The sequence below is a fragment of the Vigna unguiculata genome, chromosome 7 (genome assembly GCF_037176805.1).
Source record: "Vigna unguiculata cultivar grain cowpea cultivar isolate G323 ecotype 2 chromosome 7, ASM3717680v1, whole genome shotgun sequence".
NCBI lineage: Eukaryota > Viridiplantae > Streptophyta > Magnoliopsida > Fabales > Fabaceae > Vigna > Vigna unguiculata.
Genome location: NC_140798.1, coordinates 24,612,878 through 24,632,552, shown reverse-complemented (window position 1 = coordinate 24,632,552; position 19,675 = coordinate 24,612,878). Strand labels below are relative to the sequence as shown.

At 34.6% G+C, this 19,675-nt stretch overlaps 2 pseudogenes; one reads left to right on the top strand and one right to left on the bottom strand.

The window, feature by feature from the left end:
- Positions 1–9,874: 9,874 nt before the first annotated feature.
- LOC114191239 (uncharacterized) lies at positions 9,875–17,405 on the bottom strand (annotated as a pseudogene).
- An 85-nt stretch (positions 17,406–17,490) lies between these two features.
- LOC114190880 (RING-H2 finger protein ATL16 pseudogene) lies at positions 17,491–19,327 on the top strand (annotated as a pseudogene).
- The last annotated feature ends 348 nt before the right edge of the window (positions 19,328–19,675 follow it).

Below are 19,675 nucleotides of genomic sequence, written 5' to 3'. Positions count from 1 at the left end.
CAAATGCATTAAGCTCTAAAGTCATATAAAACATGCCCCCTAAATAGCACAAACCTTACCAAAATGTTTGAAAATTAAATAAACTACAAAACCAATCATCTACAATAATAGATAAAAATAACCATTAACACTTCTTACCTGTCATTCAGAAAAGCAATGCTAAGTGCAGTAAAAAGTGTGGCTACAATGGCAAGCGACATCCAAAGAAAACCCAAAACTACAATTCAAAATGCTAATAACGAGAGAATCCATCTCCAATTATCATAATTTCAATAACTAGTATCCAGGAAGCCCACTTACTGAGAAGAGACATAATCAAAAGGAAGTAGTTGGTCCGGTAGCTGCAGCAAACAAAAACACAACCATCATTATCATTTCCCAACCCCATAATACCTCTACTCTAATAATCCAAACCAGAATACGTCAATAACAAGTCATCTCCAAATTAAATAAATTTAGTGGCATTAATTATTTTTCCAAATGATTAGTGAGTTATATGTGAATGGAGCTAATGTTAGTTTTGAAATGGTTGAAATGCCAAGAAGGGGGGCGGAGTTGAATTGGCTAGTTAAAAATTTAAGCTATCTTTGAAAGATAAAAACCACCTTTAATTGAATCAATTGGATCACCAAGTTAGGATGCAAAAGCTACTGGACAATATACTTTCAATCGGTCAAAATCAGAGTTAATCGATTCATTTTACTAAACAGATTCTGTTTTGGTATAATCAACCGATTGAAACAGAAAAATAGTCGACTAAAATACTAGGAAAAATGCAGAAATGCAGATTTGAGTTTTAAACTAGGAACAATGCATAAGAATGATCAAGACAGGTTCTAAATGATTATGTAAACATGCTCAATGCTACAGATGTCATGAAAACATGCAAGAACCCGAAAAAGATGATTAAAACACAAGTTCTTTAAACTTTAAATGAATATGCAAGAGAGAAAGGTTAGAGAAGAGATGAGATCACGAGATTTTTATACTAGTTCACTCAAACCTGAGCTACATCCAGTTTGTCAAGGCAACCTGAGCTTGACTTTGCACTATTTCAAAAGATTTACAAAGTATCCACCCTTACACTTTCAAAATATGCAAAAACCACACAAAAGACTCTCGAATCACACAAGAATCACACCAGCACAGCAAGAACCCTCTTGCAGACTTGGAAAACCACCAAACACACAGACAAAGCTTGAGAAAGATCAAACCTCAATGGTAGCACAACCCAACCTACCACAATCCATTTTCTCCAAGCTTCAAACCAAGCCAAAAGCTCCAAGAATTGATCCAAGATTAATCTTCAACTGTTGCAGTCTTAATAATCACGAAGGAGAGAGTTTCCACAAGTTTCTAGAACAATTTCACGCTAAAAAATGATCAGAATTAACTCTCTTTCGAAAATCATAACTTTTATAGTCAAACTGTTACGAAATTCAACAGGTTGATTTCCAAATCAATCGGTTGATTTCACTTGACTTGAGTGAAATCAGTCGATTAAAAAATAAATGAACTGATTGAATTTGTTGCAGTTTAAGACTACTCCTGCCAACCTTTTAACCTGTTGAAAAACCATTCAACAAATTAAAAGAGACATTTTAACCTGTTGAAAAACCATTCAAGAGATTAAAAGACACACCAAAGACCAAATACATCAAATTAATGTTACCAAGTCTACAATATGAATTACAAACTTCAAATACACTTTCTTAGTGATGTAACTATGTGGAGAGCACACGTTCTAGCCTTGATCAACATGAATATCATCAAATCTTCTTTCCTTCATCAATGTAGGCTTCACTCCAATGGTAATGGCTTCAAGATAGTTTAAAAGGGCTTCATTAAATCTTTGTCAAATCTTCAAGAAGCATACCACCTTGGCTTCACATGTCAACAGCTAAAACATAAGCAGATTTGAAAAGTTCAACAGGTTTATGCCTTTAGATTTGTTAACTGCCAGATTTTTGTATCAGTATTATGGGAAAACATAAAGTAAACAATATAGTGATAGAGAAAAAAAAATGTAATGATATACTAGAACAAATAGGAAAACAAATACACATAGCTCAATTTCATTCATCAGTTTCATGGCCTCAATAATGCAAATAACCTCCACTTTCTTCACTTTATCACCCACTTGAAGCAACAGTAGAAATAGTTAGTCTCTTCATTGATTAACTTAGCAAACAAAGTAATATTTAATTAATAAATTATCCTTTATCTAATGTTTTTATTAACATCTCATTGTTCCTCACTTCGAATATTTATTGTCTCTACTGAGATCTAATTTTATCACGCACACACAATTATATTAAGCACATATAAAAAAAATAAAATAAAGCTTAACTTAAGATTCATTATATTTACTTGAATAATAAGACTAGATTATTAACAAAGACTTCGAGTGTTTGTATTAATTGACAAACTGATGCATGAATATCATATTCTCTTAAATAATTAAATGACAATTATATGTTCAATTTTATGAGTACCAATACTATAATATTGTTCAAATTCTGGTTGCTCTTATCATGCAAACATAAATATGGCAGATATAATATCTTGCTTCAATTAGTGTTTACTTATATTTACTTTATTTTAATCTAGATTTATTTTATTTTTGAAAATTTTCAATAATGGCTTTATTTTGTTGTTGTTTTTATATAGACTTTTAGGGTGGCTAATGAGCTTAGGATTTTTCTAAGACAAAAGTAAAAGTAAAAGTAAAAGTAAAAGGTAAAAACAAATGTTATAATAATGTCTAAAAGGTGTGTATTGCATTTGTTTGTTGTTTCTTGATATTATAATACTCACACACATGCAAGATGTTTCTTTGATTAGGAATATTTAAATAGATTGTTGGGACTTTATGATGGCTTTATCCTTTATAGGTCACAGGTTCTTCACAACCATAGCTTCATTCATTTATATTTATTGTCACTACCAATCGTAACCCCAACATTTCTATTTTTACAACATCGTCATTGGATTTTTTTTCTTATCTGATTCATCTAATGAAATGTATAATGCTTATAACTACTAACTTATGTAATATTTTCTACAACAACTACTTACCTTATGTTATGTTTTCAGCTAAGTTACATTTGGTTCAATTGATAATATCAAAATGCCCCAAGGAAGAGGAAGAGGGCGAGGTCAAGGTTTTATTACTTCATTTCATCCTACTCAATCTCTCATTAACTCTTTAGACATGGATCCTTTTTTGCACTCACCAGGTTATTACAAATATTTTAATGATGTCTTATTTATTAACTTTTTTTTAAGTTTTTTAAATACAAGGTATTATTTCGTTATTTTTTTCTTTGGTGCTACTTCCATCCATGAACCATCAGCTGATGTTGGCCATTCAACCAATGGTTATCAATCAACAAACACCATTGACTACACATATATTTAATTTGCAAGAGCAGGTGAAAACACAATTGCAAGCACAGACTGATATGCAAGCATTAATGCAAACACAAATGAAGGCACAAGCAAAAATGCAAGCAATTATGCAACAACAGATGTAAGATCAAATGCAATCTTTTAAGAGAGAATTTTTGTCTACTTTAAAGAAACAAGAATGAAGACATGCCTCAAAGAATACAAAACATTGTTTATGTTTTAATTGTGTTGATGCATTACCTTTTTGTTGATACCCTACTTTTGTGTCCTAAAACTATTATACATTGGTGGAAACTTTTATTTTGTTTTGTACTGTTTGATGGATATACTTTGATCATTGTACGATTGATTATCTCTCCTTTTTAATTAGGTATTGCAAATATTAGATGTATTTAGACACTTTTTGTGAATCATTTATTTTCTTTGTTTTCTTTTTTTATTATGGGCATAAGTTTGTGGACATGACTTATAATAGAGAGTGAATAACAGTGAAGTAATTGTAATTAACAAAATAATATTTGTAGGAGAATAATAGAATTGCAATAAATTAGCTAATCAATTGTGATACAGATTAGTGATAAAAGAATTGCGACAGATTATCTACGGATTAGCGAAAAAAGAATTGCGACAAATTAGTTATGGATTAGCAAGAAAAAAATTGCGACAGAGTAGCTACGGATTAGCGAGAAGAGAATTGCGACATTAGCTACGAATTAACGAGAAAAGAATTGCGACAGATTAGCTACGAATTAGCGAGAAGAAAATTGTGATAGATTGGCTACGGATTAGCGAGAACAAAATTGTGACAGATTAACTACGGATTAGCGACAAAGAAATTGCGATAAATTAGCTACGGATTAGCGACAACAGAATTGCGACAGATTAGCTACGGTTAGCTAGAAATTTTAAAACTTCATCACTTCAATTAGAGAGGGAACAAAGATGGATTAACTATGAATTAGCTATGTATTAGCTAGAAATTTTAAAACTTTTTCACTTCAATTAGAGAGGGAATAGAGAAGGATTAACTATGAATTAGCTACAGATTAGTTACGAATTATATCCCTCTCTAATTAGCTACTTGTATTTAGCTACGAAAAATTCTCTAGCAATTTGATAGGTAATTTGTCGCAAAACATTTACAATTAGCTACGGATCAATTACGAAATGTTCCGTAACTAATATATAAATTTTTTGTAATATAGTGAAAAAGTTGTCTTCTTGCATAGAAGGTTGAGTGCTACACAAAAATGTTATCTAAGACAATCATACTACCAAAAAACATGGACATAAAGATAGAAAAATCTAACCACAAGCTCCAATGGTCTTTTACAAGAGGTTTATAACTAAAAGTCTTCCCGAAAATGAAAAGAAAATGTTAATCCTTCTATGTGTATTTTCTCTACATGTAATAATATTTTAAAAAAATTCAAGTGTAAAATCATATAAGTAATCTACTAGATGATATAAAGAGTGACTTTTCTATGTATTCATGAATTATTTTGCCCTTGCAATAATAAGTGTTTATGAATCATGTTTTTATATTAAGAATTGTTCTTGTAATCTCTTTATAAACAACTTTTATTGTAAGGTTGGAGTGACAAATATAATGTATTAAGAAAATCCAAAAGTGGCCTAGTATTAAAGAATACTACTGTATTTTATTTTAGGTGAAATAAATGGATAATTAATATTGGTTCTCACTACTTAGCGCAAGACATACGCGGCATCAAATAATGTTTCTAATAATTTTTTAGGTTAAATGAGAGTTTGAGTTCACATATAACAAAAAACACTCACAAATTTATAGGGGTGGCAAAACGGGGCCAGCCCGTTAAGAGAAAAAAGGCCAGAAACCTCAGCCCGCCCCGTCCCGTGACGGGCTAACAGGCCAGCCCGTATACCTGTGATTTGAAAAAAAAATGGCAATACCTGTGATTCAAAATAGAACAGAAATGCATGCATTGAAGAGTAGTTTCACAAATAAAGCTCTTAACAAAGTAATCTGAACTAACTAATTTGACTATCCAAGGAAATTACAAATTTTCCCTTACAAGAAACAAAATAAAATCTAAAACAATGCTGAAATTCACAGGCCAGTAATCTGTTCAACTGCAACTCTTTTGGAACAATTGCAATCAGCCTTCTCATTCGAAATTCACAGGCCAGTAATCTGATTCCAACGCAACAAATCTGAACTCAATCCAACTTATGTTAAAAAAAAGGCAATTCAATAAGTGAGGATGCTTTACAATGAAAAGACAATTCAATAAATTAGAAACAAATACCAATTGTCATTTTGTATCACTTCCAGGATCATTAGAGGCAGCATTGGAACAAGTCTCCTCTACTTTTCTATCATTGTCATCATCTTCATAATCTTTAAACAAAATAAAGTAAACAAAAAATTACGATATAAACAATTATGTATAAGAATAAAAAGGAACTGAAGACATCTATAATAAACAATTTACCATCACAAAAACCATGCTTCCAACTGGAAGTACAAATAATTGCCTCCACACTTGTTGACAACAAACAATTTCTATACTTATTAAGAATCCTAGAACCAATGCTGAATGTTGATTCAAATGCGACAGTAGTAATCGGGATGTTTAGCAAGTCCCTAGCCATCAAAGCAAGGTCTGGAAAACGTTCAATGTTACTCTTCCACCATTCAAGAACATCTAAAGCTACTGAAAAATGAATATCCAATGTTGGCTCATCCAAATATGTATCAAGTTGATTCTTTCCCGTTTTAGCCACTAGTTGAAGTTTACGTTGTTGTAATTCCTAACATGATAAACAAAATAAAAGAATATTAATATGAACAATAATTATTATAAAATTAGAAGAAAGTAAATAACTTACATCAAATAGGTTTGGCTTTGTAGAAGATGAGGATAATGCATCACTCAGGGAACGCTTTTGAGCATTTAAGTTGAAGTCTTTGAAGAATATTGAGAGAATATATTGTACAATTTGTCCTTTATCTTCTCCACCTTTTGTTCCCAACAAAGAGGGTCTAGAATTTCCCCAAATGTAACTAATTTCATCCTTGGGTCTAGAATTACCCCAAATGCAAGAACAATACTGTATTCATCCTAATATTTGTCAAATTTCACCATCATCTTTTCAACCATATTTCTTATAACTTCGTCTCCATCTTGCACACTCTCTATTAAAAGGCATTGAATTTTCCAAACTTGAAAAAAATACAAGTTGGATGTAGGATAACTTGAGCCAGACATCAAATTTGTAATTTCATAAAATGGGGACAAGAAAACAGTGATCTTTTCTGCTCTTTTCCATGCCTCCTCAGATGGATAATACTTGTAATTCTCATCAACTAAGCGTAAATTTTCAAAAACCCGTTGGTATTTAACAGCACTTTGAAGCATAAAAAAGGTTGAGTTCCACCTTGTAGGAACATCTAGACACAATCCACTTGATGAATCAATGTTCCCTATTTGTTGAAGGCATTCTTTAAATTTAATCATTCTCGCTTCAGAACATCTCACATACTTGATGCTCTCTCTAATTTGATTAAGAGCATCACCAAGTACCTTCAACCCTTCTTGTACAATCAAATTTAAAATATGAGCAGAACAACGCACATGAAAGAACTCTCCACTACAAACCAATGAATTATTTAAAACCAACTAATTTTTTAAAGTTTTCACCAATACATCATTGCTAGAAGCATTATCCAACGTGATAGAAAATAATCGCTTTTCAATTTCCCAATCATGCAAACATGCATTTATCTTCTTAGACAACTCAAATCCAGTGTGAGGTGGAGGGAAATGGCAAAAGTTAAGAATTTTGGTCCTCAACTTCCAATTTGAATCAACATAATGTGCTGTTAAACTTATATAACCTTCAGTAGTGCAAGATGTCCATAGATCAGAGATTAAACAAATCCTACTTGTAATGTTATGCAACTCACCCTTTAACTTGATCTTTTCTCTCTTAAATATTCTCAATATGTCCTTCTTAATAGTATTCCTAGAAACAAGAGTTGCTTCAGGATTCAAATAACTTATCCAAGTCCTAAGTTCAGGGTACTCAACAAATTTGAATGGTAAACCATGTCGAATTATTAAATTAGCACACAATTCACGATACACCATTTGGTCTATTTTTTTGGCTTTCAATTTTCCTTGCATGTCCACCATCATTTGACCCACATCATCAAATCTACATTTGGTACACCTTTCAATATGACGCTTTAAATGGGAAGTACCATATCTTACACCACCAATTATATATTTTTGGTTACACCCATTACACTTTGCCCTTTCTTTTCCATCCTCACAAACCCCAATCTTAGTAAAGAATTTCCAAACATCAAAGGATGATAACTTCTTCTTTTTCTTATCAGTTTCACCAGTTTTGTTATCCTCAGTCACACTGTCGGTTACAGTATTTGGTTTTTCATGGACATCCCCATCATTAGGTTTGCTAACTGAATCATCCATTATTTTTATGAGGTTCCTATCACACAAAACCCAAACTGAAAAACTGAAGATGACATATACAATATAACACAACACAACACAACAATAGTAAGCATTACAATACACACTGCCACAATCAAAAATTGTCCAAACCAAACTGATACAGTAATGCAATAAACAAATAACAATAGCAATATTTTCCCATCTGATCCTATGCACGCAGTGCCGTCACCACCCAATTCCAAGGTACCAAAAATATAACAATGGCAGAATTGAGGAATCGAAAAATATATAGTAGAAACAGAGACCAATCAGATTCAGCACAAACAATAATTCAATGTCATTGGCAATAGCAGAAGAACACAACAATTAGGGCAGAAAGGGGAATTGAAAATTGAAAATCACCATGGCAGTAGCAGAACTAGAAATTAGGGCACAAAATCGAAAATTGAAAATCGGGAACGAACCTGCGTCGTCGTCAATCGTGATGATGATCGTTGCTCGCGTCAATCGTTGATCGTTGTTCCACTGTCGAAGATGATCGTTGCTCGTTCTTCGCGAAGTGGGAGAGATCGTTCTTCGTGTTGATCGTTGCTCGTGTCGGAGATTAGATGTGAAGTGGGTCACTGTACGTCGTCGCCGTCATCCTCCATGGCTCACGCCGTCGCCGTCGCCAGTCACCTATGCGTGGTGGTCCAATGGTGCGAGGTCGATCGGTGGTGAGTGCGTGGTGGTGTGCGTCTGGTCACTGATTTGGGGCGTCGTCGCCGTCATCCTCCATGGCTCACGCCGTCGCCAGTCAGTGGTGTGAGGTGGATCGGTGGTGAGTGCGTGGTGGTGTGCATCTGGTCACTGATTTGGGGTGGTTCAGTGGTGCGAACGCGAAGTGAAGTGTGGGTCACTGATTTGGGGGAAAAGAAAAAAACCCTACGAAAGGAAAGAAAAGAAAACTTTAATCTCACGGGCCAGCCTTTCATCACACACGGGTCAGCCTTTCATCACACGGGTCAGCCTGCGGCTTGTCCGTCATGCAGCCCGACATACTTACGGGCCAGATTGGCCGGGTTAGAACGGGCCACGGGTTGAAAATTCTGACCCAACCCATTCCTTTAATAACGGGCTGACGGGCTGGCCCGTTGGACTCAGCCCGTAATGCCACCCCTACATATTTATTATCTTAATTTAATTAGAAATGGAATCATAATTTCTTATGCAGGTTTGACTCATAATTCATTAATGTCAAATATTCCTTTAGACCTAATCAATACAAATGTTTTAGTAAGTTTTTCAAAAGTTTTCAAAAACTTTATTCAACCTTTCTTTCTTTTAGAGCTATCTTGGTATGGTATGTTATATATATATATATATATATATATATATATATATATATATAACAAAATCTTCCTTATCATTATACGTTAAATTTTGACTGGTTTTTTTGCCATCAGCATCGAATTTGGAGGTTAGAATTCGACTTCATGAAAACCGAGTTCTAAAATAACCTGAAAAAAAAACCATGTTATCCTGTAAATATTGTGCAGAGTCTGCTATGTAAGAAAAAGTCAAACTATGCTATGTCAGACAAAATTTCGATTATTGAGAGCTTTATCTAAGCCCCAAAGAAATCACTAATACAAATACTCGTTTAATCTTAAATGCATCAACAATTGTGATATATTGGACTAGTATGGCACATGATCACGACATTATTTACATACCTTAGCATTAGATGGCTTTTACAATTTGGTATAAAGATCTATTTTTATTTCCTGTGCGTGTTAAATTTTGTATACTTCGCAATCACTTAGAAAATATTTTAAGTATAATTTCTGAAATAATTATTATAAAGGTTAATAAACTATTATGTATTTACATTATCTGTGTATTTTAGTTAAATTCTATCTTGAATTTGCAATTGAAAGGTAGAGTTCCAAATATATTACTGATAGAGAGAACTTACAGGTGGAGGATAGTACTTAATAGCACTGAATATCACATGGTTAAGTATATTCATCAATAATATTAATAGTTTGGTATAAATTTGCACAAAGTGGAAATATTGAAAATGGAGAAATTCTTAGTATACCAAACTGAGGAACTTCATTTATTTCATGAAGTATGTTTTCAACCATTAAGCAAAGGCAACAATAAGAAAGATGCGAAATTGAAGTTTCCCTTTATTACATCATTCAATATACCTTTACCTTTTCTACAATTCATTTAACCCTTTTGTGCTGCAAATGATTTGAGTACTGTTTCTGTATCACCATATTTGGCAAAGTAGTGAGAGTTGAAATCCTTGTACTTGAAAGTGCTGGCTCTATCACTCATGTATCACGTGAATTTGTCAAATATCATGTGAATTTGTCACAACACGGTGCTCACCACTTATTAACTTTCCGTTACTTATTACCTGTATTCCGATCAACAAAAATTGACGTTGTCGTCTAAGTTAGTCACCAAGACGAAATATTTACTCTGATACCACCAGTAGGTTCAGTCTTGCTCATAGACCAAGCCCTTCACTTATCAAACTCAAGATCCTAGAAGCCAACTTCTTCACTTCAACTGAAAACGACTGATAGTAATTCAAGGTTGTGAAAGGGATAGTTGAAGGGATAGAGAAAATGTGTAGGTAGTAGAGTGTGAAAGTAGTAGTTGGAGAAGTGTATTTGTAGTTGAGAGTAGTTGTATTGGATGTTGTGTTAGTTGTTCTTCATGTTACAAAATGGTAGGATACATGGGTATTTATAGACCCATAGATTATTCTAGAAACTCCTAGCTAGAACTAATGCAAATACTTCTAGATTTTTCTACATAGTTGAATGTTCTTGATTTTTCTTTCTATCCTAGGCTTTTCTCCAATACTCTAGAAGTTTCTTTACATTTCAATAACTCTATCTTATATTTTTTTAGATTCTTCTAGAATTTGCATTATACTTTAATACTCCTCCTTGATGCAAATTCGGTAACTCCAAGCATAGCGCGTAGTAGTTCAAATCTTGGTCTTGGTAAGGCCTTTGTGAAGATATCTGCAATTTGATCTTCTGTCGGGCAGTACTCAAGTCGTATCTTCATATTTGTTTCCGCTTCTCTGATGAAGTGGTATTTAATTGCTATGTGTTTTGTTCTACTATGATGTATTGGGTTCTTCGTCATTGCGATAGCTGATTTATTATCACAGTTGATTGTAGTAGGTCCACTTTGTTTCTCTCCCATATCTTTGAATATCTTTCGAAGCCATATAGCTTGACTTGTTGCTTCAGCAGCAGCCACATATTCTGCTTCAGCTGTTGATTGTGCAACAGTTGCTTGCTTTTTTGATGCCCAAGAGAATATTCCCGATCCAAGCGAGAAAACATAGCTTGAGGTGCTCTTCATGTCATCTATTGATCCTGCCCAATCACTATCGGTGTAGCCAATGATCCTTGAGTTAGTCATGATTTTGTACCATATTCCAAACTCCTTTGTGCCTTGTAGATATCTTAAAATTCTTTTCCCTACTCCATAATGAATCTGACTTGGCTTTTGCATGAATCTTGATAGAAGACTTGTGGCATACATAATGTCTGGTCTTGTGGTTGTGAGATATAAGAGACTTCCAATCAAACTTCTATAGCGTGATGCATCTGTTTCTTGTGCTCCATCATCTTTTTGTAGTTTCTCATTTACCACCAATGGAGTAGCGACAGGTTTACAATCATACATCTTGAACTTCTTCAATAGGGCTTCAATATATTTCTTTTGAGAGATAAATATGTCGTCTTCTTGTTGTTTCACCTCTATACCGAGGAAATAGTTCATCAACCCAAGGTCGGTCATCTCAAATGTCTTCATCATGTCTTCTTTAAATTCTTTCATCATCTCCAAATTGTTTCCTGTATAGATAAGATCATCGACATATAAGGAGACAATGAGGTGATACTGACCTTGTGCTTTAATATATAGTGTTGGCTCACTTTTGCTCCTCCTGAATCCTTGATCGATGAAGTATTGATCAATCTTGCTATACCATGCTTGAGGAGCTTGCTTCAAGCCGTATAAGGCTTTTTTTAGTCTTAGTACTTTGCCTTCATTGCCTTTATTGATGAAGCCTTGAGGTTGTTCAACATAAATATCTTCTTCGAGCACTCCATTTAGGAAGGCTGATTTGACATCTAGTTGATAGATGTTCCATCCTTTTTGTGCTGCTAGGGCTATTAGAGCTCTTATTGTATCTAGTCGTGCGACTGGAGCAAATGTCTCATTGTAGTTGATTCCTGGTTGTTGTGAGTATCCTTTTGTGACCAATCTGGCCTTATGCTTTTGTATAGTTCCATCAGGATTGAGCTTTGTTTTATATACCCATTTCACTCCAATGATGTCTTTTCCTTGAGGATAGTTTACGAGCTCCCAAGTGTTATTCTTCTCAATCATTTTAACCTCTTCTTCCATAGCCTTGACCCATATTTCTTGCTTTGATGCTTCCTCATAGCAGTTAGGCTCAATTATGGCCATATTGCAGGTTTCGTATATGTCTACCAAAGATCTTACTCGTCTTGAAGTGGACTCTAGTGAAGAATCTTCTAATGGAGGTGGAGAAGGCGTACCTGAAGCTTCTGCATCTTCTTGAATTTCTTCTTGATATTGTTGCACTGGAACTAAAGTGGTGCTTTTAACAACTTTTTCTTCTTCCCAATTCCAAGAAGCATTTTCATCAATTTCAACATCTCGACTAATGACGAGCTTTTTTGTTTGTAGGTTGTAAACTCGATATCCTTTTGATTGTGTGCTATATCCCAAGAATATTCCTCGTATAGTCTTGTCTTCAAGCTTGTGCCTCCTTTGATCAGGAACATGTATGTAGCAGATAGATCCAAATACTCGTAGGTGTTTGGCTGATGGCTTTCTTCCACTCCAAGCTTCAATAGGAGTCTTGTCTTTGACCGCCTTAGTTGGACATCTGTTTAAAATGTAAACTGCAGTGTAGACTGCTTCAGCCCAAAAAATGTTAGGCATACCTTTCTCTTTTAGCATTGATCTTGCCATCTCCATGACTGTGCAATTTTTTCTTTCTGATACACCGTTTTGTTGTGGAGTATATGCGACTGTGAGTTGTCTCTCTATGCCTTCATCTTCGCAGAATTTGTCAAACTCGCGAGATGTATACTCCTTTCCACGATCACTTCTAAGTACTTTTATTTGTTTTCCACTTTGCTTCTCAACAAGGGCCTTGAATTTCTTGAATATTCCAAAGACTTCTGACTTTGCCTTTAAGAAATAAACCCATGTCATTCTAGAGAAGTCATCAATGAAGAGGATGAAGTACCTGTTGTTGTGATGTGAAGGTGTCCTCATTGGTCCACAAACATCAGTATGGATCAACTCTAGTAAGTCTTTTGCTCTCCATGCTTTGTTGGTCGAGAATGGTAATCGATGTTGTTTACCAAGGAGACATCCTTCGCATGATTCATTATTCTCTTTTAAGCATGGAAGATCTCTCATCATGTTTTTCTTATATAGAAGCTTTAAGGCATATGTGTTGAAGTGGCCAAATCTCCTATGCCAAAGCCACGAGTCATCAACTTCTGCCTTCATGGCAATATTAGTTCCAGGTTTGAAGCTTATGGGAAAGCTTCTATTTCTCTTCTCCATTTTTACTTGGCCAATTTCTGTCTTTCTACTGTCATAAATTTTGCATGTATCTTTCTCAAAGTGGAGAGAATATCCATTCTCCATCATTTGACCAATACTTAAAAGATTCTCTTTAAGATTGGGAACCAATAAAACATCCTTGATGAATTTCGTACCTTTCTTTGTCTCCACCATGACAGTTCCTTTGCCTTGAGACTCCACTATGGTACCGTTTCCTAGTCAAACTTTGACATTGACAGATTTATCAATGTCTTTGAAGATGCTTTGATCTTTGGCCATGTGATTGCTGCATCCACTATCCAAGTACCAACTTTCTCCTCTGTTAGGAGATTCTTGATTGGCATAAAATAAGCGTTGTTCCTGATTATGTTCTTCAGCAAAGTTTGCTTGATGCTTATTTTTATTACGACAATACTTCTCTACGTGGCCAAATTTCTTGCAGTATTGACATTGAGGTTTTCCATGATGCCAACAATCTTTTTCCATGTGACTTGTCTTTTTACATATGCCACATGGGGGATATTTTCCTTGACGAGTCATAGGGAAGCTTCTAGAATTTTCTTTATTTCTAGAAATTTCTCCTCTACTTTTGTTTCCTTCATATTCTTTATTCTGAGACCGTAATTTTAGTTTTGATTGAAAGGCATTTTCGACCGAGTCTTCTTCATGCCTTTTCAATCTTTGTTCATAAGCTTCAAGAGAGCCTATTAGTTGTGTTACTGACAATGTGGCCAGATCTTTTGTTTGTTCAATCGCAGTTGCGATTGCATCATATTTTTGGGGAATAGAAATTAAAATTTTCTCAACGATTTTTTTGTCAAGAATAGTTTCCCCATAGGCTCTCATCTGACTAACTATTTCCTTTATTCTAGAATAGTAGTCTTTAATGGTTTCAGATTCTTTCATTCTTATTAATTCAAACTCTCGTCTTAGGGAATGAAGTTTAACATTGCGTACCTCATCACTTCCTTGAAACTCTTCTTGTATTGTGTTCCAAGCTTGCTTTGCGTTTGTGGCACCTATTATTCTCGGAAAGATTGTGTCATCAACTGCTTGTTGAAGAGAAAATAAAGCCCTTGAATCCTTCTGTTTGTTTTCCTTCAACTCCTTCTTCTGAGCTGCAGTAAGAGCGGAAGTGTCTTCTGGAATAGTGAATCCCTCTTCTATAATGTCCCATAAATCTTGGGAGCGAAAGAATGTCTTCATTTTGACACTCCAAAAATCATAATTTTCTCCTGTGAAAATAGGTACTGGAATTGATGATGTTTGATTGGTAGTGGCCATAAGTTTAGAAAATATTTTGGAAGTAGTATAGAATGAAGTTCTAATTTTTTTGAAGTAGTTGAAAAGTTTATCTACGCCCAGTAGATGACCGAACGTAGCTCTGGTACCACTGATAGTAATTCAAGGTTGTGAAAGGGATAGTTGAAGGGATAGAGAAAATGTGTAGGTAGTAGAGTGTGAAAGTAGTAGTTGGAGAAGTGTATTTGTAGTTGAGAGTAGTTGTATTGGATGTTGTGTTAGTTGTTCTTCATGTTACAAAATGGTAGGATACATGGGTATTTATAGACCCATAGATTATTCTAGAAACTCCTAGCTAGAACTAATGCAAATACTTCTAGATTTTTCTACATAGTTGAATGTTCTTGATTTTTCTTTCTATCCTAGGCTTTTCTCCAATACTCTAGAAATTTCTTTACATTTCAATAACTCTATCTTATATTTTTTTAGATTCTTCTAGAATTTGCATTATACTTTAATAACGACCCAACACTCTCTCTCTGCAAAAGATGAACAAGACTACTATGGAAGACAACCCTATATACACTTCTAGTAACTAGTTGGTTGAATAGAACCTTTTGATTTGAATGCAGCAAAAACAATTCTTCAACTCAAATAAGACAAGACAGTTTTTCATCTGAACAAATCAAAAGAGTTTTTCTTCCTTTTTTTTTAAATGAAAAGGTACAACTTTTATAATTACCCACTTTCGTTTACCTGTATCTAGTTGGATTTTCAGGCCAGAGGTGTTGCCACTGCTCCAAAGGATGACATGGGTGTCTAAAATTGTCTCTCCACAGATGAACCTTTTCAGTTGCAAAATTGACACTGAAACATCTTGCATGTCTTGGAAGGATCATCTGAACACAGTTTCTGCTTTTCTTCTGCTGGCATCTCAAATAATTCCTTCAAAACACTTCTTGCTTCGTTCATTTCATTCTCGGAAATTCCATGATTCATAACCTGCTCTAATCATACATGACATTCTGTTAAAACATTACCATATAACATGTTGAGTACTCTATAAATGTTTTACTTCTGCATAGGAGAAATCTTAATTTTTACCAAAAGTAATATTATAGTAGTAATAAAAAATAAAAAAAAAGTTATCATTATCTGAACCTGAAAGAATCCAAACTCCTCAGAAGCCTTGATAATTTTCTGAATTGTGTTGGTTCTATTACCATTTTCTTCTTCACTGAGGTCAATCACAGAAATGTTGCTGCCAAAGGGGATTTTAAGGTCTCCTGGTCTTAATTCTGGTGGGAATATGTAGTCTCCAGGGAGAGATTCATGATTGAATCTACATGGTCTTAATTTTAGTAGTTTTGGTTCTGTTTCACCACTGAGACTAAAGCCAAAAATGGATTGGGGTCTCTTGATGTTGAAGAGGAACAAGAAAAATACATGTCGTGAATTTCTAAATCCTTTTGACTCTACATGATGAAAATGTTGATCCTGTCATGTATATTAGATTATATGTTAATACTTTGAAACGAAAATAGCAAGTCAATTTTTAATATGTATCTTATTTAATTAAATTAGTCCTACTTCATAGTATTAACGATTGATTAACCAATGAAGTGTATATTTTAAGACCTAACGTGTAAACTCTTGGTATGATTTGTTCTTTATTATTTCAGAGAATCATTTGCCGGCTATCTAATTTTAAAAATCTATGTTTTTTTTTGAGTGATATCTCCGATTTTTTTGGGTCCACGATTGATATTTGATACCTAAAATAATATAATATTTTTGTATAAGGCTTGGAAAATTATCTGAAGAAGATGTTTCTCAGGCCACCAGACTTTTGTTTGGCCGGCCCAACCCATATTAAATTGAAGGAAAAAAAAGAAAAACCAAATTGCTTGTGTTAAAATGATAATGATTGAAAGCAGGGACTGTTATTACTACAAATCTTACCATTCAATCAGATATTATCTCATCATTAGAAGAGTGTGAAAGCCATTGACAGTGTGAAGTTGTTCCTAATAAATGTAATAATGTATGATTAAGCCATAACACAATATTTTGCAGTGTGGGAACGTTGAATCCAAACAAAGATGTAGTAAAAAGTTTGTCCCCCCCTAGAACTGTGTTAAAAGAAGTTACATAAGAGAATCCCTGTGTGTGATGTGTCATAACTTTTCATATTTTCACGTTATCTGATACCATGTTGAGGATATTAAGAAATAAATTTTAAGATCTACTCAATTTTATAATATTTTAATTTTGTCTTATTTTTAATTAATGTAGAATTTTTAATATACTCTCTACAGCATATGTGAGACTAGATATTAGTGATAATCCGATAGAAGTTGACACAATAGATTAACAAACAATAAATTTTATTATAATAGATTTCGAATGACTAAGAAATTTTCTTAAAAAGTAAATTTTAAATTTAACTCAAGTTTACAAAATTGAAATGTAAAGTAAAATTTGCACTTAAGTTAAATTGAGATAATAAAAGATAAATGTGAGCTGATAATTAGGGATTACTTGTGAGGTGGTAGGGCCATAAAAAACACGTATCAGATGTGATCTGACAAGTGAGATTGAGGAGGAGGCAAAGTTGATATAAGAGAAAAGAGAAACCTCCAAGAGTAAGTAACCCATTGAAAGGAGACTAAAACATGCTACAAATATTGACCACTCGTGCCTCTCTTCATGTCACAACTTGTTTCTTTGCCTTCTCATTAATCACCAAATGTTTCTTAGCCTGATACTTACAACTAATCCATTTCTTCTTTCATAGCTTTTACACTTTCCTCAACTCTTCTTTGACTCCTATTATCTACTATTATAATATTATCATTTCTCTTATTTATGTAATTCACTTGCTAGCATGACTTTTTTACCTTTAACAACAATATTTTTTTTCTTTACTTGTATCAATATGGTGTGACAGATTAACAGATAACATTAATCTTTGATCCTAAACTACATTCAACGAAATAAAAAAAAAGGTAACCACGTTAGTCAAACCTATTTATGTAGTCATTCCTCATCTCTTATTCACATCTTTGCTTATGGCACTGAACAAGAATCACTCCTACAACAACAAGCTTGGATATGAAGCTCTCCCACCTATGAAAGCCCTGGCTGAAACACTTCAACACCAACCACAACCTTCTTCCTCAGACTATGCTTTTCCAATATTTGTCATTGTTGTGCTCAGTATCTTGGCCACTGTTTTGCTGCTCCTCAGCTACTTCACTTTCTTAACCAAATACTGCTCAAACTGGCGTCAAGTTAACCCAATGAGATGGATTTCCCTCCTGAGAATACGACACAATGAGGATCCCTTCATAGCATTCTCTCCTGCTATGTGGAACCGAGGGCTAGATGAGTCTATCATCAGAGAAATCCCAACTTTTCAGTTCATAAAAGGAGAAGAAGGTGAGGATCAAAGTGTGTATGGCTGTGTGGTTTGTTTGGCTGAGTTTAAGGAACGTGATGTGCTAAAAGTTCTTCCCAATTGCAACCATGCCTTTCATTTGGACTGCATTGACGTGTGGCTTCAGGCCAATTCCAATTGCCCACTTTGCAGATCAAGCATTTCAGGCAACACACACTGTCCGTTGGATCATATCATAGCTCCAAGTTCTTCTCCTCAGGATTCTCAGTTGCTCTCCAATATGGGTAGTGATGAAGATTTTGTGGTTATTGAACTGGGGGGAGAGCCTGGAGCAATGCTTCCACAGGTACAACAAGAGAGGAATGACTCAAGGGGAAGCTTGGCACATAGAAACCACTCTACAAGGAAGGTGGAGCACTTGAAACCATGGAAGTGCCACCATGTTTCCATCATGGGAGATGAGTGTATTGATATCAGAAAGAAAGATGACCAGTTTCTCATTCAGCCAATTAGAAGATCTTTCTCAATGGATTCAGCACATGATAGACAGACATACTTGGATGCTCAAGTCACAATACAACGAAACAGGCACCAGAATGAGGCTAGTGCCAGTGAGTACTATAACAGCAGATGTAGAAGAGCATTCTTCCCATTTTGTTATGGAAAGGGGTCCAAAAATGCAGTTCTTCCTCTGGAGAATGATGTTTAGTGTGAGAAGATTTTCATTTTTTTCATCTCTTTTGTTTTGTGGACAACACCTAGATGCAGTTATAAAAATATGTTGTTCTTGCATCAGAATTGGAGTTTGTGTCTTTTTCTACTTTCAGTCATCAAAATGGAGATCTTCAAGTTTGGGTTGGCTTACTCATCATCCAAATGAAGCAAAGATCTTTGAATCTCAGTGGTGAGAATTGGCAGAAGCAAGCAAATGCTGTGTGTAGAGTGACTTTTGCAATGATAGTGACTTAGTGAGTCTGACAGTGGAATTGTTGTGAAAAAGAAAAGTAAAAAGCTTTGCTTTTAGGATTAGTAATTAGTACCTTGCTTAAATTGCAAGGCGTGGGTATTTTCCTTTTCTAAAGTTTGGTTTTACTCTGAGATGAATGTAAATGATTGTTAGCAGTGTATGAGTTTCATACTTATTCTTTTCACTGGGTAAACTAGTAGTTGAGAGTTATAATTCCGGGTCCTTCTTTTCTGCATGCTATGATGCTCATTATTTCATTTACTTTATTTGATTTGGGTGTATTGTATTTGGGTCCAGAGAATGTGTATGGGGGTAGAACAAGCAAGCATGTGCTATAAGTAGAAGCTATTTATTGGAAGCCAGAGAGTATAGGGTCCCATGCAATGAGCAAGCATAAGTAGCAGCCTGAGAAATGTCTTTTCTGGAAATTATGACTAATACTACCTTTTTGCCTCATTGCAATCATATGAACAGAGGGCAACTGCATGATACAGCATTAAATGGCTTCATTTTCAACACTGTGGTTGGTCTTCAGCTCCTAACCACTATCTCCCCGTGGCT